We start from the raw sequence: 21,218 nt of genomic DNA, 5'->3' as shown, positions 1-21,218 counted from the left end.
TTTTGCGTTCATATGAAATTATTACTCAGTCAGCCAAAACGCTGGTTGGTACGTGGTCTGGTAGAGAATAATGCTGTCATAACTAAATAAGTTATTAAAAGGTAGGCTACACCACTCATAAAACACCGACAGAACTGACAACTCGCTGTACCGTTGCAAAAAAGACAGTAATATACTTTGGCAAACTGCCGATCAAATGTTACAGTAAGAATTGCTTCTGTCACATGTAAAAATGCCGGAAGTAGGCGGTTGGAGAGAAAGAGAGAGAGGGAGAGAGAGAGAGAGAGAGAGAGAGAGAGAGAGAGAGAGAGAGAGAGAGAGAGAGAGGTTGTTGTTCTTCGTCCTGCGTGCATTGTGGAGCTTCCCTGTACTTTTATGTGAAAAGACAAATACATTAATCTTCTTGCAGAGGTAAGGCCCTCCAGCTTTTGTTGTTTTTTGCGAAAGAATTCTGGTTGACGCGTTTTGCAAACAAACTAATGACCCGGGTTGTGCGGCGCATTGCACCGTCCAGCAATATTCATTATTATTTGCGGGACTGTATAGTCTCCTCATCAACGAGCAACGCACAGACATAATCACAAAGTTCATTGTGTATAGAATGTAGTGTACTTAACTTTGATTTTATCCATAATAATGCTACCGAAATTATCCCAGCGCAATAGTTTGCAAGCTATAAAGTAGTTTTTTTTATTTACAATAGTTTGACATTGCTGGTAAAATTACAATTGTATACGTTATTGAATAGATGGATCAACAGGCTGAGAAATATTTTCGCTGTTCTACAACTTGGTTAGCGAGCTACACAATTGGCTTGCTGTAGGCTACGCTATTTAGGCATACATAGCCTACTGTATAACGGTATCGAGCGTTAGTGTTAGGGAATTTAAATTGAAGTAGGAATAGCCTGTGCTTGGGACTCTCTTGGCTAGGTAAAATGTAAGACATCGTTTTAAAATGCTACAACTTAGTCAGCAGTTGTAGTTTTCAGCGGTAGCCTCATAGGCAAGTCCGCTACATTCTTGAAGAACATTGGATACATTAACGTAGTGTTGAACTTGAAGACGTCAAAGTTGCAGCCGGTGACAGTGCAGATCTGCGGCGAGTTTACGTCGCTAGAACAGTGAACTGCGGGATACTGTACCTGAACAACGTACAATCACTCGTTTGGTAGGCTGGTTGTGCGCTTCCGTAGCCGTGTCAGTATTTGAGACCGCATCAAATTAGCGATAATGATAACGAAAAAAGGTCGTCTAAGGTCAGGTAGGCTACAGAAGCCTTACTAACATAAAGTGGCCTAATCCTATATACTAACTTGAAATAGGTGATCCATCATATGTATAATATGCATTCAGGACTAATGGTGTAACATTTTGTTTGGTTAAAGATACAATAGATAATATTTTTGTGTTAAAACATTGTTACAAGACCATTGTAAATCCCTTCCTATCATTGAAAAAGTCTCCCTGACATGTTGACTTACCCTCTGCCTGTGTTTATAGTCCTTAAATTCGGGTTTCAGAATATACAGTTGACAGCCCGACACTCTGTACCAAAACATTATTTAGCCATATAATAATTCAAGGTTGAAAATGGGTGCTAATTGCCACAAGCCAATGGCGTTTCAACATCAGCGCGTTTACAGAGAAGGGGGAGGGATAAACAGTGTTGTGGTTTGAAGGTGTTTGTTGCTGCTATTCCTCTCTCGACTGTTAGGAGTCCGAAATGATCTATTGAACCTATAAGGAACGCATGCCCAATCATCCATCTAATGTTATAGCCCTTCACCCCAGGTCATCTTCATTCACTGAATGTGGATATGAATGGAACCTTTAGGATATTTTACATCTTCTTTCACGTCTCAGTCTACCTCAGACCAAGATGATACTGATAGTTTTCTAAATGACACTCCGTCTTCGTCAGAGGAAGAACACAAATATATTTGTGATAACAAAATGGTAAAAAAATGGTAAAAGTCTTACGTCAATACAAAGTCATACAAAGTCTTAGGTCAGGGAAGTCTCTGGGGTAGGATGGCTTCCCAATAGACATTTTATGATATAGCACCAAGGCTGCTCACAGTATTTCTGTGTGTAATTAGGCTTGGCATATGCCCAGCTTTCAACTGGAATAGCAGTATTACCCTAGCAACCATGTAACCAGAAGCATCCCAACCCCCAGTACCCCTTTTTATCTTTATTATCTATATTATTTTTTTAAAACATTTTTAATTTTGATTTTTTGGTCTTCTGCTGCTGTAGCCCATCCACTTCAAGGTTTGATGTGTTGTGTGTTAAGAAGTGCTCTTTTGCACACCAAAAATGTGAAGTGTAGTTATTTGAGTTACTGTTACTTTCCTGACAGCTTGAACCAGTCTGATCATTCTCCTTTGCAGAGCCAAAAGAACAGAAATTGTACCACTGCCCAAATACTTATGGAGTGCACTGTATATCCTAAAGTTAATTACACAGAGATAGAAAGACAATGTTAATTACATTAAAAGTCAGGTTCCAAGTAAAACAAACCTTTTGCCTCTATGCCATCATCAGTGCTGCTGAGTGAGCCAAAACCTTTGTTGGAGTATTAATACTAGACACTGTCTTGAGTAGACTGAGCAAGAAGGGGCTCAATTCTGCTGGTTCAGGATTGTGAGAAATGGCTTCATGTACAATGGTGTCAGTCCACGCGCAAAGCTGGAAGGCATGGGGGGGCGCTGTTGCTGGGAGCTGTCATGCTGGAAGTGGTAGATTTGAGAGCCAGGGAGGCTGTAGGTAATGTCCATTTTGAGGTGCATGCCACACCTGTGGCTTGTCTGTAATCCTGTTTTTGGAGTTCGTTCTGTGGAAGATTCCCTTAAGGAGACATGGCTGTGTACACAGCAAGCATGGCTGTTCTCCCACAAACCTTTGGTGTCTTCCTAATGCTTGGTCCAAAAACCTCAGAATGCGGTTTCCAGAATATTTCCGTGCAGATGAGTAGAAATCATAGCAAGTTCTTCAATGAAATAATAGCCCTGGGCACTTGCTGCAAAGAGTGATACTTCTGAACAAAGGGAGGGAAGATGGAGGTGATTTTCATGATTTACAAGAATTATTAACCTCTTAAGCCATACTGTATTGTCAGAAATAGCTACATGTGGCATGAAGAATAAAATCAAGTTCATATTTTGCTTAGTGTGCTAAATCGCAAACAATTACATAAAAATGTCAGTAACAACATTTAAAAACTGATTGAATTAGGTGAATCAATAGGCTATTTAGCTTGTTCAACACATCGTTCAGTTTGTTCACAATGCAGAATTGTCTTGTTATGATTTCCTTTTTCACTTTGTCATTATCTACCAAATTGTTAGTTTTAGTGGCTATGTAGCGACACTTTCACCAATTTAGGAGCCTATTGATTCACCTCCAGTTTTCATTTGATCAGTTAATTGAGTTACCTTTTCTATGCAATTGTTTGCAGTTTATCATAATATATCGTAATAAGCACATGATTCATTTCATGGAATGCTTAGCTATTTATTACCTCGTATGGCTTAAGAATGTAATTACTCCCTCTCAATGTGAAAAGCACCTAATTAAGAAAAATGAACAGCTTGTTAAAATTCTGGGATTGTAACTGTGGTTGGAATGAAAACCAGCATACACAGAGGTCCCCAGGAACAGGTTTGGGAACCACTGTAGTCCAGAACTCCTGGTCCTGGACAGCCATAGGCTGTGCTGGCCTTTGTTGTTACTCAGCACTTAATTTACCAATTAAAGCAGTGAATTACATATTTTGTTGTTACTCTGCACTTAATGAATCAACAGAGCAGTTGATTATGCACTTAACTCACCTCACCTGGTTACCTGGGTCTCAACGGGGTGATGATTTTAAGGCAGAGGCGGGCAAAGAGCGCCATATCCATTTCTGGCCTTAATTTTTGGCCTTAATTACATAATTAGCCTTTTATGCCATCTGACATTTTAACTGCAGTACATTTCTTGATGTGCATGAATGACAGCCGAAGACTGCTTGTGTCCCCCGTTTTACTGTGATGTAATCTTTGAGTGAAATAGTGTTGTTGCATTCAGCCAATTAGTTCATTTAGACGGGGTAATTGGTGGAAACAAAAACCTGCATACACACCGGCCCTCCAGGACCGGAATTGCCCACCCCTGTTTTAAGGTGAAAACAAAAACCAGCAGACCCAGTAACTTTCCAGGACCACAGTTCAGATGAGCACACAGCAGGGTGAAACTGTGGTACCGTCTGGAGGGTACCCAACTCTCAGCCTCCCTGTACCTGGGAGTCAGGTGTGAAGACATTCTGATACCTTAAGGTACATGACCGCCCCCTTTCTCTTTTCCCTTTCTAAATAAACAGAATTGACTGTTTGGTAATGATCTATTGATCAGCCTCATATTGCCCATTTGAGCAGAGGAAATATTTTATTGTCAACAACAACAAAATTTCAGGAATGGAAATATAGTATATTGATGAAATACATTGACAATAAAATCGATGATTTAAGATAGGTTTTTTACGTGCATCCATGTCTTGGCATACTGTTGGAGGAAGGCGTACCTCACCAACCACTCTTTTAGAATGATGGGTGATACACCCCTGCTTCAGTAGAATGGATTACTCTCGTTTGACAGCCATGATTTCGATCAGATGGAAGGTTTTTTTTGCTGAAGCTCATGGCACCCTAAAAAAACGTGGTGTAGTCAAGCTTCTCAGTCAAACAATAAGAATCTTGGTCTACTGAGAGCTGTTCGACAAAACAATCAATTAGTCGACCAAAGTAGGTCCACAAGTTGTTGTCTTGGGAGAGACACCAAGCCAGTGAAGTAAAACATCTCTCCAGGCTTTACAAATGCCAGTAACAGAATCTATAAAGACATCGGTAACAGAATCTAGGGACATCTGCACGGCCGTGTTCTGTAATCTCCATCCCTTTGATGGGAAATCAGGGCCACCTGGAGCCAGACCGTGGGCAATATACAAATAGTTGCCGCTGCAATGTCAGTTGTTTACTGCGATGTCAGTACTACCCCGGTGATTAACCCTTTAAGGTTTGAGATCTCAAATGCAGTGAGGTCCCTAAGAATATGGATTGCGACAATACGAATGTAGATACCACATGAAAATTGCAGACTGTTAAGCTTTGAGGGCGTATACATGCATATCGAGTGCTCTGTGTAGGAATTATGTCACTGTCCAAATACATATGGACCTCACTCTATATAATCAGCCAGACCGTGGGCAATATAGAAATAGTTGCCACTTTCAGATATTGTACTTTTTCTAGAATTTTCTAGACAAAAATGCACTGCTTCAAACTATGTTTATCATTATATTTCCATAAAAATCCACAAACTTACAACATAAAATTGCATTATACTTTCTCTCAGAGAAAACCAAAAAAGGAGGTGAGTAGATAGGTAGGTAGATAGATAGATCGATACTTTATTCATCTCGAGGGAAATTTTAGGCATCCAGTAGCTTATACATACACACATATACACACTTATCTCACACACATAAAGATCAAAATCACTCACAGAAAAGTAAGAAATAAAGCGCATGTGAAGTGATTACAAAGGCCTAGTAGGGACTGGCCCTGTGATATACTGACCATGATGAGGTGCTATGGTAGATAGATGTCTGGGTAATTTGGTACACGGCAGCAGAGGAAACATGCACGGTGTCGTGCTTCCTCTGCCACGTACAGGCCTAGTGCTGGCTTCGGCTGCTGTAAGGTCTCATATTCTACTGTGGACTTCAGTTTAGTATTAATTCTTGTGTCAAGGGTGGCATGCCTCATCTGAAACTCCTCGGTTGCATTTTTGACCACAGGCCAAAGGATCCAGGGGCAGGGGTGGGGGTGTACACGCACGCTGCCCCGGGATGCAGGCTGGACCTGGCTTGGACCCGCTCCGTCTGCGGCTCTTTGATCCAATTACCTGATCCAGACCGCGGTGTTCCTGACGGAAACAGCTTAGTCGGCATGAGAAACCACCCCCGCTCCCCGTCTTTACCAGCCTGACTGGGAGAGTTTCATTCTGAGAAATTAAATATTAGCCCTGATTAAAGACTTTAATTAAAGTCACCAAGGCTGGATTTCCCCGTGCCATCTGTTTACTGCCATGTCAGTACCACATTGATGATTAACCCTTGAAGGTATGAGATGTCAAATGCTGCATAAGAATTCGGATTGTGACTATATGGATGTACAGTTTTTGACAGTACAGTGTTTGAGAAAATAGCAGTACAACATCAGTAACTTGATGAACCACTGTTATTGGTAGTAGTGATATTTCTGCTTGAAAGGGGTGTGATCAAAATAATAGCAGTGCAGAGTTTAATTAGAGAATTAATTCATTCTGTGAAAAAACAGGTGTCAGGTGGACAGGAACTGTGAATGTAGTTTGTTCATCCTGGGTTGAAATGCCTGTTTCTTTGTGCCAGATGTTGGTTGACTCGATGCAACGCAGATGCGCAGAAGTTATCAAAAACATTGGTTATGCAACTATGTCACTGTCCAAATACTTACGGACCTCACTCTATATCATTAGTATTAGTTGAACATTGTAATGCTGATGTAAAGGCCATTTCACAGTTCGGCAATGTAACACTCCATTATCGCTGAATTTTGAAATTGAATGTATAAACCCGAAACCGATAAGAAAGCACCGCCAAAGTGGAGTCATTAATGGCATCTTTGTAGTTTGCCCGTTCGGCAGCATACAGGCATAGAGACACTGCAATTGTGTTTATCAAACTCTCAACAAATGTGTGGTCTTCCATTTTATTTATTTTAAGGTTGAGCTTTTCGATGATTTTACACTTCGCAAAAGATAATTACAGGAAATAATAATGTTCTAGAATAATTGGTCACGACAATATTGTGCAATGGGGTCAAAGTTTAAGTCTCAGTAATGGGCTACAACAATGATAGTGACAATGAAAAATCAAAGTATTTACATTAAATAATTTATTTTCAAGTGTGATAATCGCCGGTGGCAATGATCATACATCACCAAACTGTAAATAGGCCTTAAAGGGTAAGCACCAGATAATGACTCGGCGCACTGATATTAGGCCAATTATTGTTATTATGGAGGTTATTCATAAAATGACACTGAAATTGTTGTTTGGCAAAAAATGTGATAAATGGATTGCTGCTAACGGAAACACCCAAAGTCACTCCGGAAATGACTTCTTCGGTGTGTGACGTCACAGTGGGAACACATGCAGCTCTGTTTTATAGCTTTATGTTGAAAATATGACAAAGATTGACAGCACTGAATTTGTGACAGCATTGGGGCTACGATACATGGATTGGAATCAGAGGAGTTGGAGTCTGTATCGGTTAATCATATATTTTCTAATATCTTTTTCTCTGTTTGTGTTGCCATACTGTCTAATTATGGAATTCACTATATAACTATGACAGTCCTTTAAGTACTGGAACAATTCTATGATGGCATAGGCAGCAGGACACTTCACATGTAGGGCGATCTAACGTTTATAGATAGGCTACTAGTAATAATAGCGATCTCGCTGATTCGTCAACTATTCAGCGTTTCCGGGAAGTTTGATAAGTGGGGTTTCTTGCAGTGGGGTATAACGTCATACCTGTCCTGTTTCTTGGATTTTATTGCCCGAGACCAGCTTTTGGTTTGTCAAAGACTTGTTTTAGTGCATGAAATGGAGTGTAGCGCTTTTAAAGTTTCTGAGCACAAAATTAAAACCGCATTAGCACTCAGATCGGTAATCTTCCATGCACTTATTTGTTGCTGCATTTCCACTGGTTAACTGGAAAGTGATTGATTCCCTGGAAAAATCTTGACTTGTCAGAACCAATTGAAAAGGGAAATCTGCACCTCCTTGGCGTATCTGATAACTGCCACGATTCCAAGCGCGCAGTGTTAGCTGTAATGGTTTTATCCTGTCAGCTACGGTGTTGATGTACAGCAAATGACATCTGTCACGAATCACACCCAGTCATCAAATTACTGTTTACGCAATCACTTTCAGTAATCAACATTTGCCTCTGTGTGTACACTAGTGCATGTGTTTGTATGCGTGATAGCATGCATGCGTGTATGAGTATGTGTATGTGTGTGTATGTGTGGATCTGCAAAGAGAGCAGTCACTATATTTTAGAGTCAGCAATATTGTGAGAAACTGCCTATCTCTGAACTCTGACACACCATTAGATGAAAGGTCAGAGGTCAGTAGTTCTCAAAATTGCCTGCCAGGGTCTTCTACGTGCCTGCAAGGCTGTGTGAGCGTGTGTGTCTTTACAATCTATCACCTAGTCTCTGTACTTTAGGGGAGCATTTGTTGCAACCTTTAAAAAACTTACCTTCTGAGTTTTTGAGTAGGCGATACAACTACAATTTAGAAAAGAGAGAACATGATAGCCCTCCCTTGATGCACGTAGCACATGTTGCCGAACCTGAGAAGTGTTCAGTGGCAGTTACACTGAACCTCGCCGGCTGCTGCTCAACCCAGAGTGAACAGAAAAAGGGGCCTGCGGGTTTGAAAAGCTGATATTTAAGCCACAATTATTCTTTTCGATAATTACCGTCATTAAGACTGTAATTATGACTGTAATCTGAAGAGCGAGTTGGACAGGTGAGTAGGAGGCTGAATCCGATGGAGCGAGAAGAAATGAGAGGAGAGAGCGAGGGAACAGGGAGGGCCTGGTGTGACGTCTGTAATTTTATTGGGAAAGATCTGCACCCCCCCCCCCCCCCCCCCCCGGCCCCAGCCTCTTCTCGTAATGAGTTCTGATCTCCCCGTCCACTAGTGTAGCCAAGCATTATTATATGTCTATTTTTTATATGTTTATTAATGTATAATTCTGATTGGTTGCATTGAAACAGTAATAGAGTGAAGTTGGTTTTTTTATTTTTTAGAAATTTATCTGGTTCTGGGTTGGCATGGTTACCCACATTAGAGAATTAGCAACATTCCACACACAGTGTCTCTGGACTGAGACACTGTGTTATATATGTCACTGTTATATATGTCACATGTCAAAGCAATTATGTTCTCTCACACTGCAATCTCTCAGAATAAGACAATCTGCTAAATGAATGTAAGGCAGTATAGTTAACATGCAGAATCCCAGTCGGAGCAGGTTGTTATTGTGTTGAGTTACCTACACTCTATTGTGTAGTTACTCACCCCTCTCCTGAATCTGTATTTTGGTGTCAGAACACCCTCGTAAGAAAGCTGGCTAGCAGTACATTTAAATAACTTTCTTTTCAAAGGACTGACAGCCATATATTTTAACAGACAATTGCACCTTTAAGCATTTCCAAGCCGGTTTTCCAAATGAATAATCATTAGCATGCTCTCTGGAATACTTACAGTATGTGACAGCCACGCTAGTGTAAAAGCATATTTTTTGCGGTATTAAAAAGAAAAAAACTTGAACTGCATCCATAGTTTAGTAATTTAGCTTTCTTTGTGTAACAAGAAATATAGATTATTTCTCATTTAAGAATGCGTTTTGTAGTGGCTTTCTCTGTGCCAAATAAAATGTTTTGTAAATCATTGAGAGGTATGCTGCCCATTGACCTCGCAGACTTATTTCTGTAATGATGTGTTCATCAATGCAGTGTTTTCCTGAGATAATTTTAGTACGGAAGTAGGTAGTGAATTTTAGTACTGAACTGTTTAATTAAAACTCAATATATATTAAAACTCATATATATATATTTATTTCACATTCATAACATGTGAAGAATAATACTACAGTCTACCTTTGGGTAAATCAGATTATTCCTAAAGCATTGTGTATCAAGTGGAGTATCGAGTTGGTTTAGTCCAGAATCTCCCATGGTCAAAGTCCTCTTGTGTTATATACTGATTGATAGATTTATTCTTCAATAGCCTCAGTAACATTACATTTGATGTTGGCGATCACACAAAACTGTCACAAACAATAGAAATAGAAAAACACAAATGTTCTTGTTTAGTGCTGTTCTCCAGGTTACGGTTTCAAGCTGATTGAGGAAACCTCTTGAACATCCCTCATATTTCGGTGAGCAGTTGTGTAGCATTCCACTAGCATAGCACGTGTAGCACATTTCTCCACTAGCATAGCACGTGTAGCACGTTTCTCCACTAGCATAGCACGTGTAGCACGTTTCTCCACTAGCATAGCACGTGTAGCATGTTTCTCCACTAGCATAGCACGTGTAGCACGTTTCTCCACTAGCATAGCACGTGTAGCACGTTTCTCCACTAGCATAGCGCGTGCAGCACATTTCTCCACTAGCATTCACATATTCAGAAATTCATGTTTTCACACCTTCTTTTCATTGTGTTGAGAAAATGAGAACAAGCAGGATGCCGGTGGGGATAGGCTATGAAAACTTGGATATATACCCTGAATGCTGTTAATACATGGTAAAATGCTGGAGCTAATATTCTTCCTTACTTTAGACACTACACACCTTAATGATGGTCAGCGTAATGAGTATGTGATATCATATGAGAGTTCATAAGTTACATTGTAATACATGTGTGGCCTTGGTTGAACATGTATGTATATTCATCTTTCTAAATTTCATCAATATATTTCTGGAACCGAATGATTGATTTTGTTCCTTGTTTGTAGCACGTAGCCTCTGTGGAAGATAACATTTCAGCATCTTAGATAGTGTATATAATGGCGTAATATAGTCTCCTATTTGCCCTCAAAGTCAAAGGACTTAATGGTAATCAGAAGCAGTTACACTTGGCTTGTCAAATTATGGCAGTTGTATTGACAGCTGGATTTATGTCCCCCTAGCACAACATTTTTTATAATTCCCTGAATGCCATGCAGTTTGCCCTTTGTTTTTCATTTTTAGGTAGGCTAAGCTTGCCAGTATCGGATTGTTTTGTAAAATGGCTTCCAGACTCATCTCCCTTCCAGACCCATCTTTTTGTCACCGCTGATTAGATTTTTTTCTGTCATCTTACAGCTACCATTGCACCCCCCCACTGACCTCTGCTTGACCTTTGCCCTTTGAGGTCTAATTGCACATCCAATGGCTGAGCAGTTCAGGCCATTTCATAATAAGGATTTAGGCCCCTTCTTGTACACCCCATAAATCAATGAGAAAAAGAGAATCGACCCACGGAAAATTAGTGATGCAAATTGTATTTTCATCAGCCACGACGCTAGACATGAGAGTATCACAGTTTTCTCCCATTGCAGGGACTCAGTCAAACGTTTGCATTTCTTTCCTTCTGTCACGCTGATAGCAAAGCCGGCATATCATACAGGATGTTCCATGTTTTCAGTTAAAGCTACAAACTGAAAAGAGGCAAGAAATGCTCATTAAATTACATCATGTTGCACGTTTATATTATATTATATATTATGTATATATAAAATGATATTATATATAGTGGTACACCCACTCTCAGTGCATTTCAGTAAAGTATATCCTCAGAGGAAGTGTCTGTCCATTTAAGCATGAAGCATGAAGTTGGTGATGTGCAGTAGTGGGCAAATATTTGGGCACCCCGGGTGAGAAAGACTTAATATACACAAGGCAATTAATATATGCATACTTATTTTTTAACATATTTGACTTATTTTTTAGACTTCTACTGCTGTAGCATTAACAAGGTGCTTCTGTATGCAGAACTGCTGCTTTTGCAATGCATACAATCATGTAGATACTGTTATGACTGGCTCGTTCTAGTTGTGAACAGGAAAATGAGACACGCGAAACAGAGAACATGAGAAACAGGCTTACGAGATAACTAATTATTTCTTCGAAGTAAGTTATTATGGAGTATGAGAGATCAGTATGACTGTAGCGTTGCATGTAGTCGGAGTAGCAATGTTGTGGGTGCAAAAATACAACAAAAAACGTCTGTCCTACGACAGGTATTCGACATGATATTACTGCCCCCCCAAGCAGCAACACTGGAGCTCCTTTAATCCGGAATTAAACCAGCTCCAGGTGCCACTTGTGGAGGGACCAAGCCCACCAATCAACCTGTTGGAAGGCAAAAGTAGCAGGGGGGCGTAACACCCCCCCTCTTAAAAGGGTGACCCTCCTCAAACCCAACAGGGTAAATAAACAATATAATGCAGTACAGTGCAGTGCAAGAGGTCCTGAAACCACCACCAATTTAGCTAAAAGGTAAAACCTTGATTGGGCCCCATCGCCCAGCAGACCGTGCCTCACACAGTCCAAGGTAAAACATCACCTTTACCAGGATAAATCCAGGAGACAGCCTCAAGTCAACCCAGCAGTCCATAGAGCCACTCTGCAAAACAAGACTCGCCCCTGCCCCTATACCACTGTGGTGCCACAGTGGCAAAGAGAGAGAGAGCAGAGAATACAGATGGGACGAGAGAGCGGGTAGGCCTAAAGGCTTTTGTCAGACACACGGCTCAACGTGTCAGCCAACACGTTTGCCGTCCCCTTGATATGTCTTATATCAAGAAAAGGGACCACCTCATCAAGCGCTGGTTGGGATTGGACATCGATTTTTAAAATGTCAAGGGGTTATCATCTGTATAAATAATCAAAGGTCCAGAGACTGAGCCCACGTACACATCGAAATGTTGAAGACCCCAAATTAATGCGAGGGCTTCCTGTTCAATCACAGAATTCTTTAACTGATGCATGTTAAATTTCGGTGAGAAGTACGCGCCCGGATGCTCAACTCCCGTGCTGTCAGGCTGCAACAACACAGCGCCTACTCCAACCCCGCTGGCGTCCAATTGCAGGACGAACGGACAATCAAAGCAAGGTGCGGCAAGAACTGGTGCATTGCATAGCAAAGCTTTTGCTGACCTGAACACTTCTTCACATTCATCGGGCCACTGAAAACTGACTTTGCTACGAAGCAGACTGGTCAACGGACTTTCAATGGTTGAAAAGTTTATACAAAAACTTCTATAGTAGCCGATCATACCCAGGAACCGCATAAGCTCCTTTTTTGTGGTAGGAGTGGGGTAATTTTCAATGGCTGTTTCCTTAGCTTGTACTGGACGAACCACCCCCTGTCAAACCACCTTACCCAGATAGGTGATTGTTGCCTTAGCAAACTCGCACTTTGACTTCGCGGGGTTGACAGTCAAGGATGCTTTAACAAACTGATCCAGACAGGCACCTAGGCACTCAATGTGTTCAGGTCAGGTGTCGCTATAAACAACCACATCATCCAAGTAGACTGCACAACCCTCCAGACCAGTCAGGACTTTGTTCATGAGCGTTGGAATGTGGAAGGGGCATTTTTGAGACCAAATGGCATAACTGTATAGGTATATAGTCCACTGTGAGTAATAAAAGCAGATATTTCCCGCGCACGGGTTGTTAATGGCACCTGCCAGTATCCTGTAAGTAAGTCCAGTTTTGTAACAAACGTCGCAGCACCAACCTGGTCGACGCAGTCCTCCATACGAGGTAAGGGATAGCAATCCGACTTAGTTAATAAGTTTACTTCACGGTAGTCCATGCAAAACCGAAATGAGCCATCAGGCTTATTAACCAAAATACACAGTGAATAAGCCACCATTCTGCAAATGCAGGCTCTGCAATACCATTTTTAATCATATAGTCTATTTCAGACTCTAGATGTTTCCGCTTTGGAGTTGGAACATGATAGAAACGTTGTTTGATGGGAGCGGCCGTTCCCACATCAATGTCATGTTTCAATACATGCGTTCGCGTTGGAGTATCTGGAAATAAACTACGATGGGAATTGATTAAAGTGAGTATGTCACTTCTTTGGTCTACCGATAAATAATAAAACCGAGACTTCAAGCTTTGTCGAAAATCTGAGTTTCAGTACAGACTTTGTGGTGATAGAACCCAGAGGATATGCCTCTGGATAACATGTGGACTGACACATAACAGTCAGTAAATAACAATGTCCAGCTTTTGGCGGAGGAAGTGGACCTACACAGTCTACAATCAGATGCTCAAAAGGATTGGCTACTGCCGGAATCGGATACAGGGGAGCAACCGGTATCATTTGGTTTGGTTTGCCCGTGAGCTGACAGATATGACATGTTTTTACATACTGGGCCACATCATGCTTCAATTTAGGCCAGAAAATATTCCGCAAAACACGGTCGTATGTCTTTTTCACACCAGTATGACCCGCAGTACCAGTATGGGCAACATGTATTACCTGATTTCTAAATTTTGTAGGGACAACAACCTGTACGGTCGGCACGGATGATGCAGTGGTTAGCACTGCCGCCTCACAGGAGGCCTGGGTTCTCCATTGGCCGGGGCCTCTCTGTGCTTTGCATGTTCTCCCCATGTCTGCGTGGGTTTCCTCCGGGAAGTCCGGTTTCCTCCCACAGTCCAAAGACATGCAGGTTAGGCTGATTGGAGAGGTATGAGTGTGTGCGTGAATAGTGTGTATGCCCTGCGATGGACTGGCGACCTGTCCAGGGTGTATTTCCTGATCAGAAAATGACTGACTCTTGTCCTGTTTCACATGGCCGCTTTCAGCCTTGGCTTTTGTATGAGTCATGGACCGAGTGACAGGGCATGAAACAAACACCTCGGGGAACTTTACCCCCATTTCATTGGGTATTCCACATACGAGGGGTTCTGAAGTTACCACTGGAGATGGTGAGCTAACCAACTTTGGAGATCCAGCCAAATCATTTCCAAGTAGTTGGGCAACACCATCAACAGGTAACTCAGGGCAAACACCAAGCACCACATTACCTTGGACCCACTCAGACTCAAGGCTGACTATATGCAAAGGAACAGTTATATGACCTGTAACACTGTGGATAAGCATGCTGCTCCCAGTGAAGGAATCAGCAGAGAAGGGTAAAACGTCTGCGGATATTAGAGATTGTGAAGCTCCCGTGTCCCACAATATTTTAATGGGTTATTTTGCTCTCTGGCCTACCAAAGACATCAAACCACCAGAGGTATATGGTGAATAGTCTGAGTCTGCAAGCTTATCTTGCGGTTTTGTCCCAACTGAAAGATTTGGTCTCGACAGGTTAGGCGTAGGGCAGTATGTTGCTGCTGCCAAACCCACTGGCTTAACAGACTGGCCAAATTTTGGACAATCACCTTTCCAGTGCCCTCGGTGATGACATGTATAGCAAACCCTTGTAGGATCAAGCTTCCCATTTGTGCCAGCAACATCTTTTCCCGGGCCACCCCTACCCCCAGCAAAGGGCTTAAAGGAGCGAGCACGAGGAGAATCATTCTGAAATGAATCATTTCGTGAACGGCTGTTGGCCAACCCACCGCGGCGAATCAACATAAATTCATCCGCAAACACCGCAGCGTCAGACGCCGTACGCGCTCGTCGTTCAGTAACATAAATTGCAACAGAATCAGGAACTGAACTTTTAAACTGTTCCAGCGCCATCAGATCACACAGTTTCTCAAATGTGTCGCCACCCGTTGCAGTACGCCAATGTGAAAATTGGAGAAATAATTCTCAACATATGACTGTTTTTCAGGCCGCCTCCAACTGCGAAACCTTTGACAGTAAGCTTCTGGAACAAGCTCATAGGCTTTGAGGACAGCAGCTTTTACAGCAGAATAGGACAGTGTCTGTTCTGGGGAAAGAGCAGAGTATGCCTCTTGGTCCTTGCCCGTCAGTACAGACTGCAGCATGATTACCTGGTCCTCCTCTGGCCACCTGCGAGACGTAGCCAACCGTTCAAACAGGACAAAGAAGGTAGCAGGGTCCTTATCACTAAATTTAGGGAGTAAGCGCAAGTTGCGTGTGAGGTCAGTGAGATGGAACCATCCTCCATCAATATGGAACCAATCATTGCTATATCCAAGTCTGGCCTTGCCAACAAAGTTGCACGGGATTGACGTCGCTCAAGCAATTTATCCCATTCCATTTCCAAATTTTCAGTTGCAATTGTTTCCTTTAAGGCCAATTCCCTTTCTAAAGCCATTTCTTTTAACGCCATTTCGCGTTCTTTTAACGCAATTGCGCATAAAGCCAATTCCCAGCTTTTGTTACTGGACGGAATGTCTGTACCATCAACCGGTACATCTACAGCCTCAAATGGAAAATCATTACAAATGGCTAATCGCTGCACCGTTTTTTTTAGCCTGTGGGGATTACCATCCCAATACACCACAAGCTGCCTGAGGTCTATCACATTAAAGGACAGAAAAAGACTATTAGAGGGTTCCCTCAAAAATGTTTTTACCTTCTCACTTTCAATTACGTCAAGATCACCAGCCATTGTGACAGAACTAAGCAAAACCAAAAAAAAAAAAAAAAAATGTATGTCCCATCTATGTGACTTTGACTGTGGAATGATTGTCAGACAGGGTGGTTTGAGTACTCAGAAACTGCTGATCTCATGGGATTTTCACACACACTAATGTCTACAGTTTGCAAAGAAGTATAAGTCTAATAAATACCTAATAAAGTGCTCACTGAGTATATTAGTATGTCATGTGTTTCCGAATGCAGACAGTGAGTACACGGGATGAGAAAGTTGTTCTGCGATGAACAGTACAGCACTCCAGCATAAAGCCTTTTTAAAACCACGGGCTAATGTTGGTTATAAACAGGGCTGGAGACAGAATGTGGGTGGTGGAAAAAATTTCGTGTGTAAATAAAATGGTGCACATAATGGTGCATATAACGGTCATAAAAAGTAATAAAACATTAGCAGTGGATAGCACAGTCTGTGGCAGTGGCCACTCACCAATTCCCCAGCCAACTGTCAAATTCAGTGGTGTGGCCATTTCAATCTTCATAGGTAACTAGAACATGCCTTTGGCAAACAGGAGAGTCACATAAACAAGGCTTTCTCTGACTCTCTCTGCTTTGGGAAACACTGCTTCTACTGCTCTCAAACAGGGAATCTCTAAAGAGTTTTGGTATTGTTTAGATGCAAAGGTGCATATTTACTTATTTCACTGAACACAAGAGACACCGCTGATTGGGAGGTATGACCTGGCAGTAATTCCAAAGAGCCGGGTGGTGTTTAGCATCTATCTGATATCTGTTTGGCTGCGTTCTTTTCTGGATGTTGTGGTTTTGAAGAGAATTAATGGCAAGGTTGCACTGGGTGAGACCAGCTGTCCCATCCTGAGCCTCATTAGCAAGGTTTACCTGTGTCCTGCTTATGTTCTTACCCCACAGTATTCATCGTTTTTTATTTAGTTTTCTTTTTGTTTCTATTAATTTCCTTTCTTTCTTAGTTTTGCCTCCTCTTTTTCCTCCCCCTGGAAAATGGACATGTAATCCTGAAGAGATCATTTTTGTTACTTAAAATGTGGATGGATTTCAGGACCTAAAATAAAACCTTTAAAGAAGGCATCTGTATTGGTCCTTAGCAGTGGATAATTATTTTAGACAGAGCCTGAAATCTGAATTGGCTGGCAGAATATGGCATAGATGCACCTCTGATGATTGTGACACTTTTTGAGTAGCTTGTTGCACAGGTTTTTTAGACAGCCTTCTTTTGCCCTCACCAGGGGTATGACTCATTTGGGAGGACTCTGTATCAGTCAAGTAGTCAGTCAAATTCGCAATTCTTTTGGATTCAAATACTTTTTCGACCCTTTACTCTCAAAAAGTCCAAAAGTGCAAATGCCTGCTTCTGGTCATCTTGGTTGGCTCGATCGCACCAAGTGAGATCAATCGAGCAGAGAAAGGTATTTGAATCCAAAATAATTGCGTTATTTGACCCAGGTCTGCTCTGTATATACAGGGTACTTACTTTTCTGCTCTTACTTCTATGGTCTTTCCTTTGACTGGGGTTCAGGTCAGGACACAGGCTGTGGCCATCTGCCTCCCGTACAGAAGGGATTTCACTGCTGCTGCAGTGCACACAGAAACACTTGTCTAATCTGGAAACACATATAAGCAAACATACACACGTGCACGCACACACAAACAAACAAACACACACAGACCACACACATATACACATAAACAAACTCACACACAAGTACACACAAAAACACACATGCACACAAACACACGCACAAGCACACACACAAATAAACACACACAGACCACACACATGCACACACTTACACAAACAAACACACACATAGACACATGTACAGTTTTGCAGAATGCCACTGAGTAGAGTTTAGCTCACGATTTGCACATGTTCTGTTTTACATAGCCTATATCAATATGCCATAATTTGCATGAGATGTACAATACTGTGCAAAAGTTTTAGGCAGGTGTGAAAAAAATGCTGTCAAGTAAGAATGCTTTCAAAAATAGAAATGTTAATAGTTTATTTTTTAGCAATTAACAAAATGCAAAATGAGTGAACAGAATAAAAATCTAAATCAAATCAATATTTGGTGTGACTACCCTTTGCCTTCAAACCAGCATCAATTCTTCTAGGTACACTTAAACGTGCAACAGATGAAAGACACATCATGCTTACTTCCCTTCACTCTCCGAAGATGTCCAGCAGTGCCATCAGCTCAGAATTGGCAGAAACCAGTGGGACCCAGGTACACCCATCTACTGTGCGGAGAAGTCTGGTCAGAAGTGGTCTTCATAGAAAAATTGCGTCCAAAAAGCCATACCTGAGACATGGAAACAAGGCCAAACGAGGGTGCAGAAAAATGGCAGCAGGTTCTCTGGACTGATGAGTCCAGAAATATTTGGCTGTAGCAGAAGGCGGTTTGTTCACCGAAGGGCTAGAGAGCAGTAAAATAATTAGTATCTGCAATCAACAGTGAAGCATGGTGGAGGTTCCTTACAAGTTTGGGGCTGCATTTCTGCAAATGGAGTTGGGGATTTGGTCAGAATTAATGGTCTTCTCAATGGTGAGAAGAACAGGCAGATACTTATCCATCATGCAATACCATCAGGGAGGCATCTGATTGGCCCCAAATGTATTCTGCAGCAGGACAACGACCCTAAACATACAGCCAATGTCATTAAGAACTATCTTAAGTGTAAAGAAGAACAAGGAGTCCTGGACGTGATGGTATGGCCCCCACAGAGCCCTGATCTCAACATCAAGTCTGTCTGGGATTATACGAAGAGACCGAAGCATTTGAAGCTGCCTAAATCCACAGAAGAACTGTGGCTAATTCTCCAAGATGTTTGGAACAACCTACCTGCTGCATTCCTTCAAAAACTGTGTGCAAGTATACCAAGAATTGATGCTGTTTTGAAGGCAAAGGGTAGTCACACCAAATATTGATTTGATTTAGATTTTCCTTCTGTTCAATGTATTTTGTTAATTGATGAAAAATAAACTATTAACATTTCTATTTTTGAAAGCATTCTTATTTTACAGAATTTTTTCACACATGCCTAAAACTTTTGCCCAGTACTGTATACATAAGAAAGCAGAGGTGTTGTGAATCAGCAGGGGCATACACAGGAGGTGTCAGATGATCCCTGTCCAAGCTGATGGGCTGTCTGCGTTCGGTCGTGTGAGCAGGCCTTTGCACGTTTGCTTTGCTCGTTCTTCCAGCAGCTCGGACACATGGCCCTGGTGTCATCACGCTCAAAGACTCATGGGAGATTTATGGTGATACAACACAAATGTATCAAGTCAGATGCAAATATAAATTCCCCCCCACCAATGAGGATATCACTTTTATTATCAATCATGCAGAGATTTTAGATACAAGAGAATGTCCTCACATTCCTGGCACAAAATTTCCATTAAGTTGGGTTTGTAAGACACAGTAGTGTACCCACCAGTAGTGTAGAGTGGCATTAACCGAAGAACATGGAATTTGTATTGAGTAAACTGACAATGGTGTTCGGTGACACCATGTCCACCAGTTGTTCTTTTTTGAAAAGTTTGTCTGAGACAATATATAATAGTATGCATACATGTGTATGATATTGGTTAGTTACCCCTTATCCTGCTGTAAAATCCAGGTGGGTAAACTGCCAGCCTGACCAGCTAGAAAATTGAGCTGGTCAAGCTAGTCATAAGCTGGTCTAGCTGGGTATGAGCTGGTCAAACCTAGCTTGAGCTGTTTTTTCAGCAGGGTACACTGTGAGAATTATTTTTTGATTCGGAACAGTTCCCATCGTCAAAACATCAAGATATACGATAACCTGAATCTACTCATTGTAAGGAAGTTGCACATGTTTTCATGACTGATGGCAAAGCATTACCATTTTTTGCTTTTTCAAAAATGTGATTTGTTTTTAGTTTGTCATAAACATAATTTAAAAGACCTTTGAAAGATCCTTTCTTATCTGCTACCAAATATACAGTAGCAAATAAAACTGCTTTATATGTGAGATGTGGTTGCTGTCTGCTTAAACAGTGGCATTTCCGCTAGTAAAGATTGCAATCTTCACAGTCAAATGCTATTGGCATGAGAGTGAATCTTATGTTGTTTACTCTCATTAGGTGCTGCATCCTCTTCACACAGGCAAATAATACATTATTTAAAAGTGCATATCATACTGGGCTCACAGTGAAAAGAGTATTTGGCAGTTTGGCTTGGGACTCGCAGCCCTCCTAACAGTACATTTAGTCGGAGGGATTGGTTGAAATCAGTTCAAGCAGTTACAAAGCAATACATTATTATTTGTTATGATACCATATGCAGGCTCTGTCTCTTGTGTGTTTTATTTTTCTGCCATTTAGCAGGCGCTCGTATCCAGACTCACTCACAGCACAGTCTTCAGAGAGTACAGCTTCGGGAGAGGGAGAAAGTGCAAGATACATCTGACAGCTTGGTAACTACCCGATTGGAAATTTGCCTGTGTCACGTAAACATGAGCAAGGCTGGCCGCTTTAGGCTACACTAAAACAAAAAGCACCAATAAGCCACAAGTTCTGAAAGCCTAACAGCCTATATAGCCTAGAGGCTAAGATGGTTGACTGGGACCTGGAAGGTTGGTGGTTCAATCCCCGGTGTGGCCCAGATCACTGCAGCTGTTGGGTCCTTACGCAAGGCCCCTAACCTCATATTGCACCAGGGGTGATTAGCCCTTGCTTAGTCTAATCAACTGTAAGTTGCTTTACATGAAAGTGTCTGCTAAATAACTGTAATGGAATAATGTAACACAAAGGAAAACAAAAATGACACCAAAAATGACACATCTAACTGAAAGTGCTAGAGAGGGCCAGGTGTGGAGGGGACGAGGTGCAGTCTGAAGAGGTGGGCGCTCTGTTGGAAGACTGTAGAGTTCTGTAGTGGGAAACTCATTCCACCTTGGAGGGGTCAAAACAGACAGCAGTCTTGACTAGGAAGTGGGGGGATACAGAGAGGTTCCTCCAAGGTTCACCA

The 21,218-nt window shown here is 41.7% G+C and overlaps 1 protein-coding gene across 4 annotated transcripts in view; it reads left to right on the top strand.

Annotated features, from left to right (window-relative positions):
* Positions 1–300: 300 nt before the first annotated feature.
* LOC133114258 (signal transducer and activator of transcription 5B-like) overlaps positions 301–21,218 on the top strand; it is a 61,726-nt gene continuing 40,808 nt past the window's right edge. Inside the window, exons 1-2 of one of the 4 annotated variants that reach the window (XM_061223486.1) lie at positions 330–411; positions 20,573–20,664. The gene's annotated coding sequence lies outside the window, so the exon portion shown is untranslated. Of the gene's footprint in view, positions 412–20,572; positions 20,665–21,218 lie in introns of all 4 variants that reach the window. The other 3 variants (XM_061223487.1, XM_061223485.1, XM_061223488.1) reach the window with 3 other exon arrangements.

The sequence above is a fragment of the Conger conger genome, chromosome 16 (genome assembly GCF_963514075.1).
Source record: "Conger conger chromosome 16, fConCon1.1, whole genome shotgun sequence".
Classification (NCBI taxonomy): domain Eukaryota; kingdom Metazoa; phylum Chordata; class Actinopteri; order Anguilliformes; family Congridae; genus Conger; species Conger conger.
This window is presented reverse-complemented; position numbering and strand designations above follow the sequence as displayed.